Raw genomic sequence first — 20,412 nt, forward strand, 5'->3', positions numbered from 1 at the left:
TAATGCACAACTATATTCTACCCACTTCATGACTCCGCTCTAATATAGAAGCATCAAGAAATATGGGCCAATAGGCCCTCTGCAATTACTGCCATTCTTAACTTCAATACCCATTGTTTCGTGTTCTATCTTGTGTTGAAAGTTTTGTTCACCTCATCCAAAACTGTTGTAACATATCACCTCACGCAAAATGCGGGTATGAAATAAGAAATGAAAGCTGTTTAAATCATAGAATAGTGAGAACTCTGTTTAGTGTTTACAGGTTATAGTTGTGTGTGTGTGTAAACTAAAAGTCTTTGAAAATGTAATAAGTTATTACGAAACGCGTTCAAGTGTCGCGTCAGAATAGAAATAAAAATGAATTTTGGAGAACTGATTTTTCAATTACAATCAACAGTGAAAAGAAACATAAGAAAGATCGAGAAAATTCGTGTTAAAATTATTAATCTTACTTTTTCGGTCATATTAAATAATATATATATATATATATATATATATATATATATATATATATATATATATATATATATATGTATATATATATATGAGATAAAGAGTGGGCGGTGGCCCTCCTTCTCCTTGGTGCCCCAATTCACGCTGAATACAAGTGTATGGTAACAGGGTGGAAGCAGACCAATATGGACTGCATGGGATGCATTGCGGAAGATCCAAGTGCTGGCATGCAAGACACAACGAGGTTAATGACATCATCAAGAGGAGCCTTGTCTCAGCTCAGTGCCCAGCGGAGAGAGAACTTTGCATCCTGGGACACCAAAACCCGGATGACCCCGCACTTCGCCCTGATGGCATCACACTATACCCCCTGGAAGAGGGGCAGACAGCTGGTGTAGGACTACACGTGTGTATCCACCCTGGCTGACACCTATATATACTTCAGTGCTGATCAAGCAGGTGGGCGGCCAACCACAGCGAAACAGCAAAATCAATTAAGTACAGGCGACTGGAAGGTCAATACACCTTTGTTCCCATAGCGTCTGAGGCACATGGCCCCTGGATTAGGAACGCCTTGAGATTTCTCAAAGAATTGGGTTCCAGGCTCATTTACATCACCAGAGACCATAGGGTTGCCAATTTTCTGTTTCAGCGCCTCAGTGTGGCGATCCAGAGGGAAAACGCCTGGTGCATCCTCGGTTCCTGTCCGGAAATGGAGGAGCTCCGAGAGATTGTGCTCCATTGTGCTCCGTTGTGACACAGAGGAGGAGGATAAAGAACCCTAGTTCCACTACTAGCCACCAGTATAACCCCCTGAAGAAAGACCCGCATTCCTTTACCCACCACAAGTCTTCAACACACACTGGAGAAAGAACTGCAGCCTTGGTGGCCACCATTGGCCTCCAGGGAGACATACTGCAGGAAGACCCACAGCTCTCACTCTACCATAAACTTGTCACACACTCAACAGATATTAGTCTCCTTCATCACCAGACCTCGTAACTCACAGCAATTTTCCTCTCTCGTAAAAAAAGCCAGAGAAAGTTTTGATGTTTGCTCCCAATAACTTTCTGAATACGGGAGAAGTTTCAGTAACTCAGCCGTTCTCAGATTGAGGTTGTTCTTTATGCAGTAATGCATCGGTCTGGCGTATTGCCTCTTTACTACCTTCCTCCTCTATTTATTAGAGAATTATTCAACGCCTCTATGGATTATCGGTTTTCGATTATAAAGATTTTAATCTTGACGCCACGCATGAATAATTCCTTTTAGATAATTCCCATATTTTTTCCCCCACAACAGAGGGGGCGAAGCACCACCGAGACCGGGTAATGAACGAGGCACTGAATTACAGAGTCAAATGTTTGCTAAGGTTAAGTGTTATATGTTCTAGATGACTACTCGCATTTGTTTATCAAATGTGAGTTTGCTTCTTTTGAAATGTAAGAAGCAAAACTCTTCTTACAATGCAAGAAGCAAAACTCTTCTTACAATGTAAGAAGCAAAACTCTTCTTACAATGTAAGAAGCAAAACCCTTTTTACAATGTAAGAAGCAAAACCCTTTTTACAATGTAAGAAGCAAAACTCTTCTTACAATGTAAGAAGCAAAACCCTTTTTACAATGTAAGAAGCAAAGCTCTTCTTACAATGTAAGAAGCAAAACTCTTCTTACAGTGCAAAGGGACAGCATGAATGCATGGTAATGTATCATCAAACAAATTATAAGTAATATATAGGTTTTAAAAATATAGTCTTTCCTCACACTAAATATTGGGAGATAATAAGAACCGAACGCAGCCTCACACTAAGCATGTTAAGAAGCCTTTTCGTATCTCCAGATAATAAGGATGCATTTCAACCTCACACTACCACCACACAACACACTGAGGCACTGAGACCCACACATTCCTCACACTAAACACACAGTATGACCAGACTTGGGAGACCAGCTTACTAAGTGCAGTTTAGAAGAGTTAGCCACAAGGACAGTTTACGCTTTAACAAATAATAAACATTAACCTCGAGGGATTAGATGTCAGTTCGTACGATTATTAACTTCAGTATTCATGAGGCCCAACATCTCTATAGTTGCCTCGACGGAGACAGGAAGCTGGCGGCTTGTCAGAGGTCCTGTCAATATTATTTACAATTTTGTCTTATTGATATTTTCGTCGTCTGCACATAAGCGATTCCATGGGTTTATTACCCGATGGTTGTAAACTCTTGTTTTCAGTCCTACCAGGTCACACCTGGTTCGAGGAGGTCTTAGTTACGAGAGCCTCAACTTTTCGTCATTTGGAATGTGACTGGGTGACGTTTGGCGCCCTGTGTTGAACACTTTCCAAAGGAGATATATTATTTTGATGCTGAGAAGGTCTCCATGCTTGGAAGAGTGCTCCAGGAGGGGCCGCGCTCCGTGTGTGAAAACTATACAAGATGGACACTTTCCATGTTATGTGAATTAGCTGACTAATTTGCGTCACCGTAACTCTGACACTTATTGTTTTAGTGGCTGTCACTGACAGCTGAAGTGGCTGTCACTAAATGGTAAGGTGCTGTAACAGCTAAAGTGGCGGTCACTGACAGCAAAAGTGGCTCCCACTATCACCATTAAGTGGTACCCACCAACACCATGCCCCTGTAAGTGGTACCCACCAACACCATGCCCCTGTAAGTGGTACCCACCAACACCATGCCCCTGTAAGTGGTACCCACCAACACCATGCCCCTGTAAGTGGTACCCACCAACACCATGCCCCTGTAAGTGGTACCCACCAACACCATGCCCCTGTAAGTGGTACCCACCAGCACCATGCCCCTGTAAGTGGTACCCACCAGCACCATGCCCCTGTAAGTGGTACCCACCAACACCATGCCCCTGTAAGTGGTACCCACCAGCACCATTTCCCTGTAAGTGGTACCCACCAACACCATGCCCCTGTAAGTGGTACCCACCACCACCATGCCCCTGTAAGTGGTACCCACCAGCACCATGCCCCTGTAAGTGGTACCCAGCAACACCATTTCCCTGTAAGTGGTACCCACCAACACCATACCCCTGTAAGTGGTACCCACCAAAACAATGCCCCATGTAAGTGGTACCCACCACCACCATGCCCCTGTAAGTGGTACCCACCACCACCATGCCCCTGTAAATGGTACCCACCATCACCATGCCCCTGTAAGTGGTACCCACCAACACCATGCCCCTGTAAGTGGTACCCACCAACACCATGTCCCTGTAAGTGGTACCCACCACCACCATGCCCCTGTAAGTGGTACCCACCATCACCATGCCCCTGTAAGTGGTACCCACCAACACCATGCCCCTGTAAGTGGTACCCACCAACACCATGTCCCTGTAAGTGGTACCCACCAGCACCACGCCCCCTGTAAGTGGTACCCACCAGCACCATGCCCCTGTAAGTGGTACCCACCAACACCATGCCCCTGTAAGTGGTACCCACCACCACCATGCCCCTGTAAGTAGTACCCACCAACACCATGCCCCTGTAAGTGGTACCCACCAACACCATGCCCCTGTAAGTGGTACCCACCACCACCATGCCCCTGTAAGTGGTACCCACCAACACCATGCCCCTGTAAGTGGTACCCACCACCACCATGCCCCTGTAAGTGGTACCCACCAACACCATGCCCCTGTAAGTGGTACCCACCAACACCATGCCCCTGTAAGTGGTACCCACCACCATTATGCCCCTGTAAGTGGTACCCACCACCACCATGCCCCTGTAAGTGGTACCCACCACCACCATGCCCCTGTAAGTGGTACCCACCACCACCATGCCCCTGTAAGTGGTACCCACCACCACCATGCCCCTGTAAGTGGTACCCACAACCACCATGCCCCTGTAAGTGGTACCCACCAGCACCATGCCCCCTATGCCCCACTTACCAAGGTCTCGGGTGTACCAACCTACGAAGCTCTACTGAATACCATGAATGTTATACCGTCATCTCCGCCACTCTCATGACCGTCATGCATGATGGTAATGAAGGAACAATAGATCAATAAAAACATTGTACAGATAATGTAATATTCTCCACCGTGTTCAAAACGTCAATATTACTCACCAACACACTCGCACTTGACCAAGTGTGAGTCAGTGTGGAGGAGCACCAACAACAGCATCTCACTTGGCTCAAAATACAACTGAACAAAAATAAAATGTATGTTTCCACAGTAATATAAAATAACTGTCAAATATATATAGTCCATTCGTCACAAGTTATTAGTTAATAAACGTGTATTTTGTTTGCAATTATTCGTAGTTGTGAGCATGTTTATGGTCCCGAGACTTGATACAAATATTTGTGTCTACTCCACGTTGATGTTTACAACTTAATTATATTGTAAACACTGGAGATGAGAACATAGAGATAGTGTGATACACGGCCAGTGGTGGGGTCCTCAGCGTTGGTCTGTCACCACACGGCCAGTGGTGGGGTCCTCAGCGTTGGTCTGTCACCACTCTCTCCAGTGTCCAGGACTTCTGAACACTCTGTCTTCTGTCGTCAACCTTCTTCAACCAGTCATTCTCCACTCTTCCATCCATCCTCGTACCTCTTCTATGAGTCCTCGTTCCTCTTCCATCAGATCTCTCTCTCTCTCTCTCTCTCTCTCTCTCTCTCTCTCTCTCTCTCTCTCTCTCTCTCTCTCTCTCTCTCTTCTCTCTCTTCTCTCTCTTCTCTCTTCTCTCTCTTCTCTCTCTTCTCTCTCTTCTCTCTCTTCTCTCTCTTCTCTCTCTCTCTCTCTCTCTCTCTCTCTCTCTCTCTCTCTCTCTCTCTCTCTCTCTCTCTCTCTCTCTCTCTCTCTCTCTCTCTTCTCTCTCTTCTCTCTCTTCTCTCTCTCTCTCTCTCTCTCTCTCTCTCTCTCTCTCTCTCTCTCTCTCTCTCTCTCTCTCTCTCTCTCTCTCTCTCTCTCTCTCTCTCTCTCCCTCTCTCCCTCTCTCTCTCTTTCTCTCTCTCTCTCTCTCTCTCTCTCTCTCTCTCTCTCTCTCTCTCTCTCTCTCTCTCTCTCCCTCTCTCCCTCTCTCTCTCTTTCTCTCTCTCTCTCTCTCTCTCTCTCTCTTTTCCCAGCAGTTCTCAACTTTCCATCACAGTCCTCGTCTGTGGACAAATCTTAGCAGGTGGAGAAGAAGAGTTGACTAACATTGTAATAACAATGGAGGAAGATTTCATGCAAATTGAAAAATTGGAGCCGACCAAGATCCCTTGGTCAGTAGCAGCAATTGTTAGGGTGCTTAAATAATGTCAGGATGAGTCTAGCGAGTCCTTGTGTTGCATATATATTAAACCATTAGTGTGGAGTGTCGTAGTCGTGCAGAGTGCCAAATGTGGTGCTGGATTGTTAACAGCAGAGACAGATTACTTGCCTCAAACTATCGTCCAATTAGTTTTACGTCTATCATATTAAATGACTTAAATCGATCATTGTAAAAAAGGTATTCGTTTATTTTTTATAGAAATGGGCTTTAATGAGGGCTCACAATAGCGTTCTGTTAAGGGCCGCTCATGTTCAACAAATTTATTCTAAAATTTTTCTAATGTATTTCCAAGCACTTGACAGAAGGAAAGATTGCGACTTTACCTTAACTTTAGTAAAGCCTTTCGTACAGTGGCTTTGAAGACGCGGTCAAAAGTTAGAGGAGCATTGTATATACGAGATTATCCCATGTGGTTGAATGCTTGGTTATTGCTAAGAATGTAGAGTTAGTGTAACTGGACAAACATCAGAGTGGGACACACTCTAAATGAAGTGTCCTCAGCCTTGTCTTGTGAACTGTGTGGTTTAATACCACATTTTGAACATTATATATGACAGCAAACTCGGCAACTTTACAGACGACATTAAAAGAGTAGACGGAAGGAAATCAAGAAGACATAAAATTACTACAAGACTATATAGGAACTATTTTAAAATCGAAGAAAGAGTCGTTGATGCATTTTTGATGCTGAAGAATATAGGCTCTCCAGTGTTGGTGGTGATAAAACAATCATCACAAATAAAATGAACAGTTTACATTTCGATGGCCGTGAAAATGAACCTTTAAACATCATTACTGGGGGTCTTAAGACAGAAAAAATATGCAAATATATTCGAAACAAAGCTAATTGAAATTGGGATTTATTTCTATAAGATTCATCAACAGGATTACTGTTGGTACCATTTTAATAAGATTTATGAACCTGACATGATATTATTCTTCAGTTGTATCTTACCCTTGTTAGACACTGTTTAGATTATGAAGTTCAGATATGGTCTCCAAATTATGGAACCGACAGAAATTTACAAAAATAACTACAGTGATGGATAATAAAGTTAATGCAGATAATTAGAAACATTCCTCGTGAAGAGACAATAAAACATTCTAACTACATTCTCCAGACAGACGGGGAATAAAGGTGCCGTGATTGAACTATATAAATTAAGGAAAGTGTATAATGATGAGGTTTTGTGATTTATATGAGGTTTTAAATATATTAACACAAAATGCAACACGAAGCAATATACATAAATTGGATAATTTCAGATTCAAGGAAGACGGGTAAATACAGGTTTAAAAATAGAGTTGTTGACATACGGAACAAATTACCGGGTTATATTATTACATTTCCCGGTTATATTATTAAACTAGCTGTACCCAGCCACAACAACCCTCTCCTGTTCCCCCTGTCCTCCCCACCATCCCCCACTCCCCCGTCTCCTCGTCCTCTCCATCCTTTCCCCCTCCCCCGGCCCCTCGTTCTCCCCACCATTCCCCAGTCTCCTGTTCCTCTTGTCCTCCTCCATCATTCTCCACTCCACCGTCCCCTCATCCCCACCATTCCTCACTCCCCCATCCCCTCGTCCTCCCCACCATCCCCCATTCCCGTCCCCCTCGTCCTCCCCACCATTACCCCCTCCCTCGTCCCCTCGTCCTCCCCACCATTCCCTACTCCGTTCGATGCATTCCCAAATGATCTGATGTTCTCATCACTGACGAATAAGAAGAACAGTTAAAAAAATGAAACGAAAATAAAAAAAATAAACTATACTCATGAAATGAACGATATGGTAAACAACACAGCGCAATTCCAATGCAATGTCACACAAAATAATTAAATAAAAATGAAAATAAATCGAAATCTATGAAAATAAAATTTATCAATACAATCGGAAACATTGAAATGGAATCGTAACATATTTTGGAAAGCTTGTGTTGCTATTACGTGCAACAGATGGCGCTGTTTTTCAAAAAAAGCATGTTCTTACCTGTCACAGGTGTGGCATGTATATAGTATAGGTATATAAAAACACGCGCCTATTCGAATGTAACGTTGTATCAAAATTTCCAAGCAATCGGTGAAGAACTTTCGGAGATCCGCGATTTTAAGCAAACGAACATTTACATTTTTACTTATATAGATTACCCCGGTATTAAATTAGATTACCATCACATTAGTCAAAAGTCTTTGTTCCTCTTTCAGCAATTGTCACACCTTTTCCGCCAGCTTCAAATTTCTCGGTCCTAAACCCTCATTCATTACCCCCAGGCTACTTAACTGTATTTACTTGAGAAGAAGTTGATAACTTACCGGCACTTGAACACATCAATGTAGAAAGTGAGGAAGGCAATTAGGAATGCTCAGTTATTTCCTGCGAGGAATATATTCAACAGAGAGAAGAACTAAAGCCAAACATATCCCTGGGATCAGACAGTCTTTGCCGGGATCCTAAGAGAATGTTGGAGTGAGCTAAGTGCCGGAATCGTGGCAAGTTGCAAATGTTGTGACAATCTGCAAGAATTGGAAAGATCACTTGCATCAAATTATCGGTTAACTTGCATGACGCAAGTTTTGTAAAAGTTGTTGAAAATGATAACCTCTGCAGGTATTCCTCTACATTATGAAAACAACAGATTAATAACAAAGGCTTTAAAACGTAATTTTTCAAAGTCCCGCTCATGTTTGACACATTTACTTTCATTTAATTTCACGAAGTTTGCCACATAAATGTAAACTATTTAGAATCGGAATTCAGTACCAATATTGTTAAGTTTGCAAACTATAGGAAAACTGAGATGCCAGATATCTGCTCTATAGTGATGACAGTTTGAATGGTAAAAAGTCCTGGAAGTGTTGATTAGTAGTGACCTCCAGCTCTGGGAGTGGTAGTGACCTCCAGCTCTGGCAGTAGTAGTGACCTCCAGCTCTGGCAGTAGTAGTGACCTCCAGCTCTGGCAGTAGTAGTGACCTCCAGCTCTGGCAGTAGTAGTGACCTCCAGCTCTGGCAGTAGTAGTGACCTCCAGCTCTGGGAGTAGTAGTGACCTCCAGCTCTGGGAGTAGTGGTGACCTCAAGCTCTGGCAGTAGTAGTAACCTCCAGCTCTGGGAGTAGTAGTGACCTCCAGCTCTGGCAGTAGTAGTGACCTCCAGCTCTGGGGGTAGTAGTGACCTCCAGCTCTGGGAGTAGTGGTGACTTCAAGCTCTGGGATTAGTGGTGACCTCCAGCTCTGGCAGTAGTAGTGACCTCCAGCTCTAGGAGTAGTACTGACCTCCATTCCTGGCAGTAGTGGTAACCTCCAGCTCTGGCAGTAGTAGTGACCTCCACCTCTGGGAGTAGTAGTGACCTCCAGCTCTGGCAGTAGTAGTGACCTCCAGCTCTGGCAGCAGTAGTGACCTCCAGGTCTGGCAGTAGTAGTGACCTCCAGCTCTGGCAGTAGTAGTGACCTCCAGCTCTGGCAGTAGTAGTGACCTCCAGCTCTGGCAGTAGTAGTGACCTCCAGCTCTGGCAGTAGTAGTGACCTCCAGCTCTGGGAGTAGTAGTGACCTCCAGCTCTGGCAGTAGTAGTGACCTCCAGCTCTGGCAGTAGTAGTGACCTCCAGCTCTGGGAGTAGTAGTGACCTCCAGCTCTGGCAGTAGTAGTGACCTCCAGCTCTGGCAGTAGTAGTGACCTCCAGCTCTGGCAGTAGTAGTGACCTCCAGCTCTGGCAGTAGTAGTGACCTCCAGCTCTGGCAGTAGTAGTGACCTCCAGCTCTGGCAGTAGTGGTGACCTCCAGCTCTGGCAGTAGTAGTGACCTCCAGCTCTGACAGTAGTAGTGACCTCCAGCTCTGGCAGTAGTAGTGACCTCCAGCTCTGGGAGTAGTAGTGACCTCCAGCTCTGGCAGTAGTAGTGACCCCCAGCTCTGGCAGTAGTAGTGACCTCCAGCTCTAGGAGTAGTAGTGACCTCCAGCTCTGGCAGTAGTGGTGACCTCCAGCTCTGGCAGTAGTGGTGACCTCCAGCTCTGGCAGTAGTAGTGACCTCCAGCTCTGGCAGTAGTAGTGACCTCCAGCTCTGGCAGTAGTAGTGACCTCCAGCTCTGGGAGTAGTAGTGACCTCCAGCTCTGGCAGTAGTAATGACCTCCAGCTCTGGCAGTAGTAGTGACCTCCAGCTCTGGCAGTAGTAGTGACCCCCAGCTCTGGCAGTAGTAGTGACCTCCAGCTCTAGGAGTAGTAGTGACCTCCAGCTCTGGCAGTAGTGGTGACCTCCAGCTCTGGCAGTTGTAGTGACCTCCAGGTCTGGCAGTAGTAGTGACCTCCAGCTCTGGCAGTAGTAGTGACCTCCAGGTCTGGCAGTAGTAGTGACCTCCAGGTCTGGCAGTAGTAGTGACCTTCAGGTCTGGCAGTAGTAGTGACCTCCAGCTCTGGCAGTAGTAGTGACCTCCAGCTCTGGCAGTAGTAGTGACCTCCAGGTCTCCCAGTAGTAGTGACCTCCAGGTCTGGCAGTAGTAGTGACCTCCAGGTCTGGCAGTAGTAGTGACCTCCAGGTCTGGCAGTAGTAGTGACCTCCAGCTCTGGCAGTAGTAGTGACCTCCAGGTCTGGCAGCAGTAGTGACCTCCAGGTCTGGCAGCAGTAGTGACCTCCAGCTCTGGCAGTAGTAGTGACCTCCAGCTCTAGGAGTAGTAGTGACCTCCAGGTCTGGCAGTAGTGGTGACCTCCAGCTCTGGCAGTAGTAGTGACCTCCAGCTCTGGCAGTAGTAGTGACCTCCAGCTCTGGCAGTAGTAGTGACCTCCAGCTCTGGCAGCAGTAGTGACCTCCAGCTCTGGCAGCAGTAGTGACCTCCAGCTCTGGCAGTAGTAGTGACCTCCAGGTCTGGCAGTAGTGGTGACCTCCAGCTCTGGCAGTAGTAGTGACCTCCAGCTCTGGCAGTAGTAGTGACCTCCAGGTCTGGCAGTAGTGGTGACCTCCAGGTCTGGCAGCAGTAGTGACCTCCAGCTCTGGCAGCAGTAGTGACCTCCAGCTCTGGCAGCAGTAGTAACCTCCAGGTCTGGCAGTAGTGGTGACCTCCAGCTCTGGCAGTAGTAGTGACCTCCAGCTCTGGCAGTAGTAGTGACCTCCAGGTCTGGCAGTAGTAGTGACCTCCAGGTCTGGCAGTAGTGGTGACCTCCAGGTCTGGCAGCAGTAGTGACCTCCAGCTCTGGCAGCAGTAGTGACCTCCAGCTCTGGCAGCAGTAGTAACCTCCAGGTCTGGCAGTAGTGGTGACCTCCAGCTCTGGCAGTAGTAGTGACCTCCAGCTCTGGCAGTAGTAGTGACCTCCAGCTCTGGCAGTAGTAGTGACCTCCAGGTCTGGCAGTAGTAGTGACCTCCAGGTCTGGGGGTAGTAGTGACCACAAGCCATAAGGGCCAGAAACACGCACCAAACACCATGATATACACCACTAACACCACTCGCCACTCTCAACTTTGTCACCAGCATCATGACCTTGTAAGTACTACTGTAGCTCACTACTACTTTACTGTAGTAGTAAAGTACTTGGCAGCTTCTCAAGTGTATACATAAATTACACACCTATAAGATCACCAAAACATATTTACAAGGCAGTAAACAAGATGTCTCCAGTGATGGTAACGACAATAGACACAATGTCTATCAGATAGACGACAGTGTTAACAATAGACTGTTGCAGGCAATAACGTTCACATTTTTCACATTTAGTAACAATAATTTTTTAGATAAGACCCAAAAATATGAAATCAAAAGTAAACATTTCTAGGCCTACTATAACACATACATGTATAGTAGGCCTAAGATAGCGTATATTAGGCCTTGGGTTGCCTGGACCGAATAGATTACTTTATTATTTTCCAGTTACATATTTATTTTCTTAGTGTGTCATTTGGGCTAATTTAGTAATACAAAATGCCAACTTTTTGGGAGCTACAGTTAACTTTTTGAAGGTTTAACCAAATAGTTGATGTAAGTACTATCATTATATGAGAGCTGGGTGTTTAATACCCCGCAGATGACCACAGTGTAGACGTTCCCAGACGTCCAGTAATGAGTAACGTTACCTGAGGTACCGAGCTGTGCTCCACCACATATATGAGGAGCCAACACCAAGCACTTCAAGCACCACAGTAGCCAGCCAGGGTGATGGCTACTGTGATCTGGTCTTACCCTCTCTCTGTTACCTAGTTGTGTGTGTGGGGGTTGAAGTCTGGCTCTTTCCGCCCGCCTCTCAACTCTCAATCAATCCATTTTCTCACGCACTCACACATCCCCAGGAAGTAGCCCTTAACAGCTATCTAACTCACAGGTACCGATTTACTGCTAGGTAAACATGGCCATCAGGGTGAAAGAAACTCTGCCCATTTGTTTCCGCCATCGCCGGGGATGGATCTCCAGACCCTAGGATTACTAATACCGAGCGCTGTCCACTTAGCCACCAGGTCCCTAAGACTTGAGGGAGCGGGGATATACATGACGGACATACACTTGGTGTAGCGTATACCTGCCCCGACCTGGTTCACCAGTGTGGTTACTGGCCACCAGGTCCCACCTATACAGTGTTCATCAATAGGAATACAATCTTCATATACAAATAGAGGAAATATACCAACTGTGAGTATATCAAGTGATAAGGAAAGACTGGGACAGAGGTGGTGAAGCTCGACGTTTACAACTACACTGGAACTTTGAGGACGTGAAAGTGTCACTGGAATCCGACCAGGAAAAGCACTTACCTGGAGTAACAACAATTGGGCACTTGAAGATTGTTGTAGCGGTGAGTTAGAATCTTCCACAAGAGAAGGTCGAGGAAAAACTTTGGTAAATACAATGAGCCTTGCTTAAGGGTAATAGAAAACCAGCCACAGCGGCAAGACAGGCGAGAGACAGTATTCTGTCTAAAAGAGAAACAGATTGGATAAATAGGACCCCCATCCCCGAACGAGAGGGGGTAGGGAGGGGGGGGGGGGGGTATGAGACATGGAGAACAAAACTGGTAGACACAGCCGACAACAACTTCCTGTAACAGCATATAATAGAGCCGACAAGAGTAAGGGGAGAGGGTCGGCCAGCAGCACCACCAGACGTCACCTTTACCCAGAATGTGGCTGGTGTTAAGAGTGGGTGTGAGACGCCGCCAGGAGCTGGTGACCACTTCTGTATCGTGCTGGAGTACCTCAAGGAGCTGTAAGCAACTGGACTGATCAGTAACACGCTCAGGGAGATGATGGGCTACAGTAAGGTGAGGGGCTACAGTAAGGTGAGGGGCTACAGTAAGGTGAGGGACTACAGTAAGGTGAGGGGCTACAGTAAGGTGAGGGGCTACAGTAGGGTGAGGGGCTACAGTAAGGTGAGGGGCTACAGTAGGGTGAGGGGCTACAGTAGGGTGAGGGGCTACAGTAAGGTGAGGGGGCTACAGTAAGGTGAGGGGCTACAGTAAGGTGAGGGACTACAGTAAGGTGAGGGGCTACAGTAAGGTGAGGGGCTACAGTAAGGTGAGGGACTACAGTAAGGTGAGGGGCTACAGTAAGGTGAGGGGCTACAGTAGGGTGAGGGGCTACAGTAGGGTGAGGGGCTACAGTAAGGTGAGGGGGCTACAGTAAGGTGAGGGGCTACAGTAGGGTGAGGGGCTACAGTAGGGTGAGGGGCTACAGTAAGGTGAGGGGCTACAGTAAGGTGATGGGCTACAGTAAGGTGAGGGGCTACAGTAAGGTGAGGGGGCTACAGTAAGGTGAGGGGCTACAGTAAGGTGAGGGACTACAGTAAGGTGAGGGAATACAGTAAGGTGAGGGGCTACAGTAAGGTGAGGGGCTACAGTAAGGTGAGGGGCTACAGTAAGGTGAGGGGCTACAGTAAGGTGAGGGACTACAGTAAGGTGAGGGACTACAGTAAGGTGAGGGGCTACAGTAAGGTGAGGGGCTACAGTAAGGTGAGGGGCTACAGTAAGGTGAGGGGCTACAGTAAGGTGAGGGAATACAGTAAGGTGAGGGACTACAGTAAGGTGAGGGAATACAGTAAGGTGAGGGAATACAGTAAGGTGAGGAAATACAGTAAGGTGAGGGGCTACAGTAAGGTGAGGGACTACAGTAAGGTGAGGGGCTACAGTAGGGTGAGGGGCGACAGTAAGGTGAGGAACTACAGTAAGGTGAGGGGCTACAGTAAGGTGAGGGGGCTACAGTAAGGTGAGGGACTACAGTAAGGTGAGGGGCTACAGTAAGGTGAGGGGCTACAGTAAGGTGAGGGGCTACAGTAAGGTGAGGGACTACAGTAAGGTGAGGGACTACAGTAAGGTGAGGGGCTACAGTAAGGTGAGGGGGCTACAGTAAGGTGAGGGGGCTACAGTAGGGTGAGGGACTACAGTAAGGTGAGGGGGCTACAGTAAGGTGAGGGGGCTACAGTAAGGTGAGGGGGCTACAGTAAGGTGAGGGACTACAGTAAGGTGAGGGAATACAGTAAGGGGAGGGGCTACAGTAAGGTGAGGGGCTACAGTAAGGTGAGGGACTACAGTAAGGTGAGGGGCTACAGTAAGGTGAGGGACTACAGTAAGGTGAGGGGCTACAGTAAGGTGAGGGACTACAGTAAGGTGAGGGGCTAAAGTAAGGGGAGGGACTACAGTAAGGTGAGGGGACTACAGTAAGGTGAGGGGCTACAGTAAGGGGAGGGACTACAGTAAGGTGAGGGACTACAGTAAGGTGAGGGACTACAGTAAGGTGACGGGCTACAGTAAGGTGAGGGGCTACAGTAAGGTGAGGGACTACAGTAAGGTGAGGGACTACAGTAAGGTGAGGGGCTACAGTAAGGGGAGGGACTACAGTAAGGTGAGGGACTACAGTAAGGTGAGGGACTACAGTAAGGTGACGGGCTACAGTAAGGTGAGGGGCTACAGTAAGGTGAGGGACTACAGTAAGGTGAGGGACTACAGTAAGGTGAGGGGCTACAGTAAGGGGAGGGACTACAGTAAGGTGAGGGACTACAGTAAGGTGAGGGACTACAGTAAGGTGACGGGCTACAGTAAGGTGAGGGGCTACAGTAAGGTGAGGGACTACAGTAAGGTGAGGGGCTACAGTAAGGTGAGGGGCTACAGTAAGGTGAGGGACTACAGTAAGGTGAGGGACTACAGTAGGGTGAGGGGCTACAGTAAGGTGCGGGACTACAGTAAGGTGAGGGGCTACAGTAAGGTGAGGGACTACAGTAAGGTGAGGGGCTACAGTAAGGTGAGGGACTACAGTAGGGTGAGGGGCTACAGTAAGGTGAGGGACTACAGTAGGGTGAGGGGCTACAGTAAGGTGAGGGGCTACAGTAGGGTGAGGGGCTACAGTAAGGTGAGGGACTACAGTAGGGTGAGAGGCTACAGTAAGGTGAGGGGCTACAGTAGGGTGAGGGGCTACAGTAAGGTGAGGGACTACAGTAAGTTGAGGGACTACAGTAAGGTGAGGGAATACAGTAAGGTGAGGGACTACAGTAAGGTGAGGGAATACAGTAAGGTGAGGGACTACAGTAGGGTGAGGGGCTACAGTAAGGTGAGGGGCTACAGTAGGGTGAGGGGCTACAGTAAGGTGAGGGAATACAGTAAGGTGAGGGACTACAGTAGGGTGAGGGGCTACAGTAAGGTGAGGGGCTACAGTAGGGTGAGGGACTACAGTAAGGTGAGGGAATACAGTAAGGTGAGGGACTACAGTAAGGTGAGGGAATACAGTAAGGTGAGGGACTACAGTAGGGTGAGGGGCTACAGTAAGGTGAGGGGCTACAGTAGGGTGAGGGGCTACAGTAGGGTGAGGGACTACAGTAAGGTGAGGGACTACAGTAAGGTGAGGGACTACAGTAAGGTGAGGGACTACAGTAAGGTGAGGGAATACAGTAAGGTGAGGGACTACAGTAAGGTGAGGGAATACAGTAAGGTGAGGGACTACAGTAGGGTGAGGGGCTACAGTAAGGTGAGGGGCTACAGTAGGGTGAGGGGCTACAGTAAGGTGAGGGACTACAGTAAGGTGAGGGACTACAGTAAGGTGAGGGGCTACAGTAAGGTGAGGGACTACAGTAAGGTGAGGGACTACAGTAAGGTGAGGGACTACAGTAAGGTGAGGGACTACAGTAAGGTGAGGGACTACAGTAAGGTGAGGGAATACAGTAAGGTGAGGGAATACAGTAAGGTGAGGGAATACAGTAAGGTGAGGAAATACAGTAAGGTGAGGGACTACAGTAAGGTGAGGGAATACAGTAAGGTGAGGGAATACAGTAAGGTGAGGAAATACAGTAAGGTGAGCGACTACAGTAAGGTGAGGGAATACAGTAAGGTGAGGAAATACAGTAAGGTGAGGGACTACAGTAAGGTGAGGGAATACAGTAAGGTGAGGGGCTACAGTAAGGTGAGGGGCTACAGTAAGGTGAGGGGCTACAGAGATTTACAAAGAGAGAAAAATATAAATGTACTAAAGAGAGCTGGAAATGAGTACACCAAAGCCAGGAGGGAAGCGGAGAAACAATTAGAAAACAACACTTCAAAAACAAAGGACCATCCTTAGCTGTTTTATAGCCATATTAGTTGAAAAACAACAGTACAAGACCATGTAAGCCAGGTAAAGAGACGAGGGATAAGTCTCATGGAAAATGACATGGAACTATGTGAGGAACTCAATAAAAGATTTCTGGAAGTCCTTACAAAGGAACCAGCGCAGGAAACGTTTTCAGTGATGAAACACTAGACGAAACATTAAAGTAACCAGATGTAACAAAATCAAATTGGCTAGACCTAATATCATTATGGCTACTGAAAGAGGCTGCTGACATTCTTCATCATCAGCTAACTGATGTCTTCAATAAAATATTCGAAACAGCGAAAATCCATGAATTTTGGACTTAGGCAAATGCATCCCAATATTCAATCAAGGGGATGGACAGGAGGCACTAAATTACAGACTCGTGTCACTGGTAAGTTTTTTTGGTGTAAAATGATGGAGAGAGTAATCACGTGGAGAATATTGGAGCACCCGGAAAGGATAAACTTGGTAACAAAACGGCATCATGGATTTAGAATGGAAAGATGGTGGCTGGGAAACTTGATCAAGTTCTATGGCAAGGAAAGAGAAGCTTGGGTAGATCGCCTTTTCCTAGACTGTCAAAAAGCATTTGATACTGTTGTTCACAGAAAAGTACATGAGTGGGAGAAACAAGGTTGGATATATTGGGAATATACTAAACTAGGTACGGGAGTACCTGAAGGGCTGAAGACAAAGATCCACAGTCAGAGGTGAGGTCTCCAGCTGGAGGACTGTAACAAGTAGTGTCCCTCAAGGCTCGGTCCTGGGACCACTACTTTTCCTATTTAAAGCTAATGATTTACCCGGTGGAGTACGCTCGTACATGTCCATGTTTGCCAGCGATGCAACGCTAATGAGGAATGTAAAAACAGAGGAGGACTGCAGAATGTTATAGGAGGACCTTGGCAAATTTCAGGAATGGGAAAACAAATTATTTCAGGGGTTCAATGCCAGAAAATGTAAGGTAAAGAATGTGGAAGGGAGAAAGAAGAGCAGAAGTTGTATACACCATACACGGAAGGCAGCTACAGGAATCTGGGAAAGACATTTGGGAGCGAAAATAATACCAACACGAACACGAGAGGAAGTCGTAGGCCGGGTGACACTGACAGTATTTGTGGTGTTGGCCAACATGATAACGACGTTTAGACACCTAAATCAAGACTCCTTCAAGGCACTCTACGTCGTGCGTTCGTGCGTGCGTGCATGTGTGTGTATGTGTGTGTATTCACTTAGTTGTGTTTGCGGGGGTTGAGCTTTGCTCTTTCGGCCCGCCTCCCAACTGTCAATCAACTGTTTACTAACTACTTTTTTTTTCACACCACACACACACACACCCACACACACACACACACCAGGAAGCAGCCCGTGACAGATGACTAACTCCCAGGTACCTATTTACTGCTAGGTAACAGGGGCATTCAGGGTGAAAGAAACTTTGCCCATTTGTTTCTGCCTCGTGCGGGTATCGAACCCGCGTCACAGAATTACGAGTCCTGCGCGCTATTCACCAGGCTACCAGGCCACCGTAAACATATTACCAGGCCAGTAACCTGCCAGTAAATAGGCTACGAGGCCCACACAAAACACACACACACACAGGCCCCCCGTATGTGTGCGTGCGTGTGTGTAGAGCTCATCCACAACAACAACAACAACAACAACAACACCGTGCAACACACAATATATACAAATACTCAGATGTAACCAAAGGGGTAAACCAGGGAGGCCATCCAGCTCTAACTCACGCTAATGGCCTTGTTTCTTAACGAGGATCCCGGAGAATGTTTCCCCCCAGCCCGGTGAGGCCGCCACCACTGATGGGCCCAACCCCAGCCCGGTGAGGCCGCCACCACTGATGGGCCCAACCCCAGCCCGGTGAGGCCGCCACCACTGATGGGCCCAACCCCAGCCCGGTGAGGCCGCCACCACTGATGGTCCCAACCCCAGCCCGGTGAGGCCGCCACCACTGATGGGCCCAACCACAGCCCGGTGAGGCCGCCACCACTGATGGGCCCAACCCCAGCCCGGTGAGGCCGCCACCACTGATGGGCCCAACCCCAGCCCGGTGAGGCCGCCACCACTGATGGGCCCAACCCATCAGCCCCAGGGCAGGAAAATACTGTATAATCTACTTTTGTTTATATCTACTACTGTTTCCCCCTTGTATTTTGTAGTGCTAAATGTAAACATTCTCCTAGCCCGAGGTATTTATTTTCAATCATTGAAAATTTTTTCAATCAATGAATATTTTGGGGGGAAAAATCTGGAGTTAGTTTGACAATTTAATTAAAACTACGAATTTTGCAGGAATATTGGTATATGCTGAGAATTTCTGCAAATATTTGATCTAATATATAATCCAGAATATGTACGTGCATAATGATACGTAAAATTTATTATAATTATTATGGGACATTTTAATTTTAATGTGATTAGACAAATTATTGGAAGGAGACCAAACATGCACAACCTGTGTGTCTGTGTGTGTACTCACCTATTTGTACTCACCTAATTGTGCTTGCGGGGATTGAGCTTTGGCTCTTTGGGCCCCGCCTTTCAACTGTCAATCAACTGATGTACAGATTCCTGAGCCTACTGGGCTCTATCATATCTACATTTGAAACTGTGTATGGATTCAGCCTCCACCACATCACTTCCTAGTGCATTCCATCTGTTAACTACTCTGATACTGAAAAAGTTCTTTCTAACGTCTCTGTGGCTCATGTGGGTACTCAGTTTCCACCTGTGTCCCCTTGTTAGCGTATCGCCAGTGTTGAATAGTTTATCCTTGTATACCCTGTCAATTCCCCTGAGGATTTTGTAGGTAGTGATCATGTCTCCCCTCACTCTTCTGTCTTCCAGTGTCGTAAGGTGCATTTCCCGCAGTCTTTCCTCGTAACTCATGCCTCTTAGTTCTGGGACTAGTCTAGTGGCATACCTCTGAACTTTTTCCAGCTTCGTCTTGTGCTTGACAAGGTGCGGGCTCCATGCTGGGGCCGCATACTCCAGGATTGGTCTTATGTATGTGGTGTACAAGATTCTAAACGATTCCTTTCACAGGTTCCTTAAGGCTGTTCTGATGTTAGCCAGCCTCGCATATGCCGCAGAAGTTATTCTATTTATGTTGGCTTCAGGAGACAGGTTTGGTGTGATATCAACTCATCTGCCTGCCAATAGGCCCAATATGGGCCAATAGGCCCTTTGCAGTTACTTAATCCTTCCCTTTAATTTACCCAATTTATACCCATTGTTTCGTGTTCAATCTTGTGTTGAAAGTTTTGTTCACCTCATCCAAAACTGTTGTAACATATCACCTCACCCAAATTCGGGTATATAAGATGAAAGCTGTTTAAATGATAGCATAGAACTCTGTTTAGTGTTTACAGGTTATAGTTGTGTGTGTGTGTATACTAAAGTCTTTGAAAATGTAATAAGTTATTACGAAACGCGTTCAAGTGTGGAGTCAGACTAGAAATAAAAATGAATTTTAGAGAATTTATTTTTCAATTACCATCGACAGTGAAAAGAAACATAAGAAATATTGAGAAAATTCGTGTTAGAATTATTAATCTTACTTTTTCGGTCATATTTAATAATATATGTTTAAAAGAAAGACTGCTACCAAAATATACTAATATATATATATATATATATATATATATATATATATATATATATATATATATATATATATATATATATATATATATATATACATCCCTCCGAATAGTGCTCTTGCATCTGGGTATAATTGGAAGATAATTTCTGCAAATGTCATCTATGTTTGAGGTGAACTAAAAGAAATACAAACTGTAGAATGTATTACACTTATTATAAATTTACACAACGTTTCGAATCTACATGGTTCATTCTCAAGTGATGGGACTGGATTGTTGTTTGTTATTTTAGACTCAGCTGCTCGAAACATAAGTTTCAAGTAGCACGGGCTATGGTGAGCCCGTAGAGAACTTACACGGCAAAGGAGCGGGGCTGTAACTTGTGACTGCACTGGGCGTATTGAATTTATATCATTATGGAGATCAGGTGCATAATACAAATAGGTGAGGAATACGGCGTAAAGGAGGGAACAATAAATGGAGGACGTAAATAGGGAGGAATAAAGTCGAAAAAGGGGAAGGAA

Source organism: Procambarus clarkii, chromosome 75 (genome assembly GCF_040958095.1).
Source record: "Procambarus clarkii isolate CNS0578487 chromosome 75, FALCON_Pclarkii_2.0, whole genome shotgun sequence".
In the NCBI taxonomy this organism is placed as follows: Eukaryota; Metazoa; Arthropoda; class Malacostraca; order Decapoda; family Cambaridae; genus Procambarus; species Procambarus clarkii.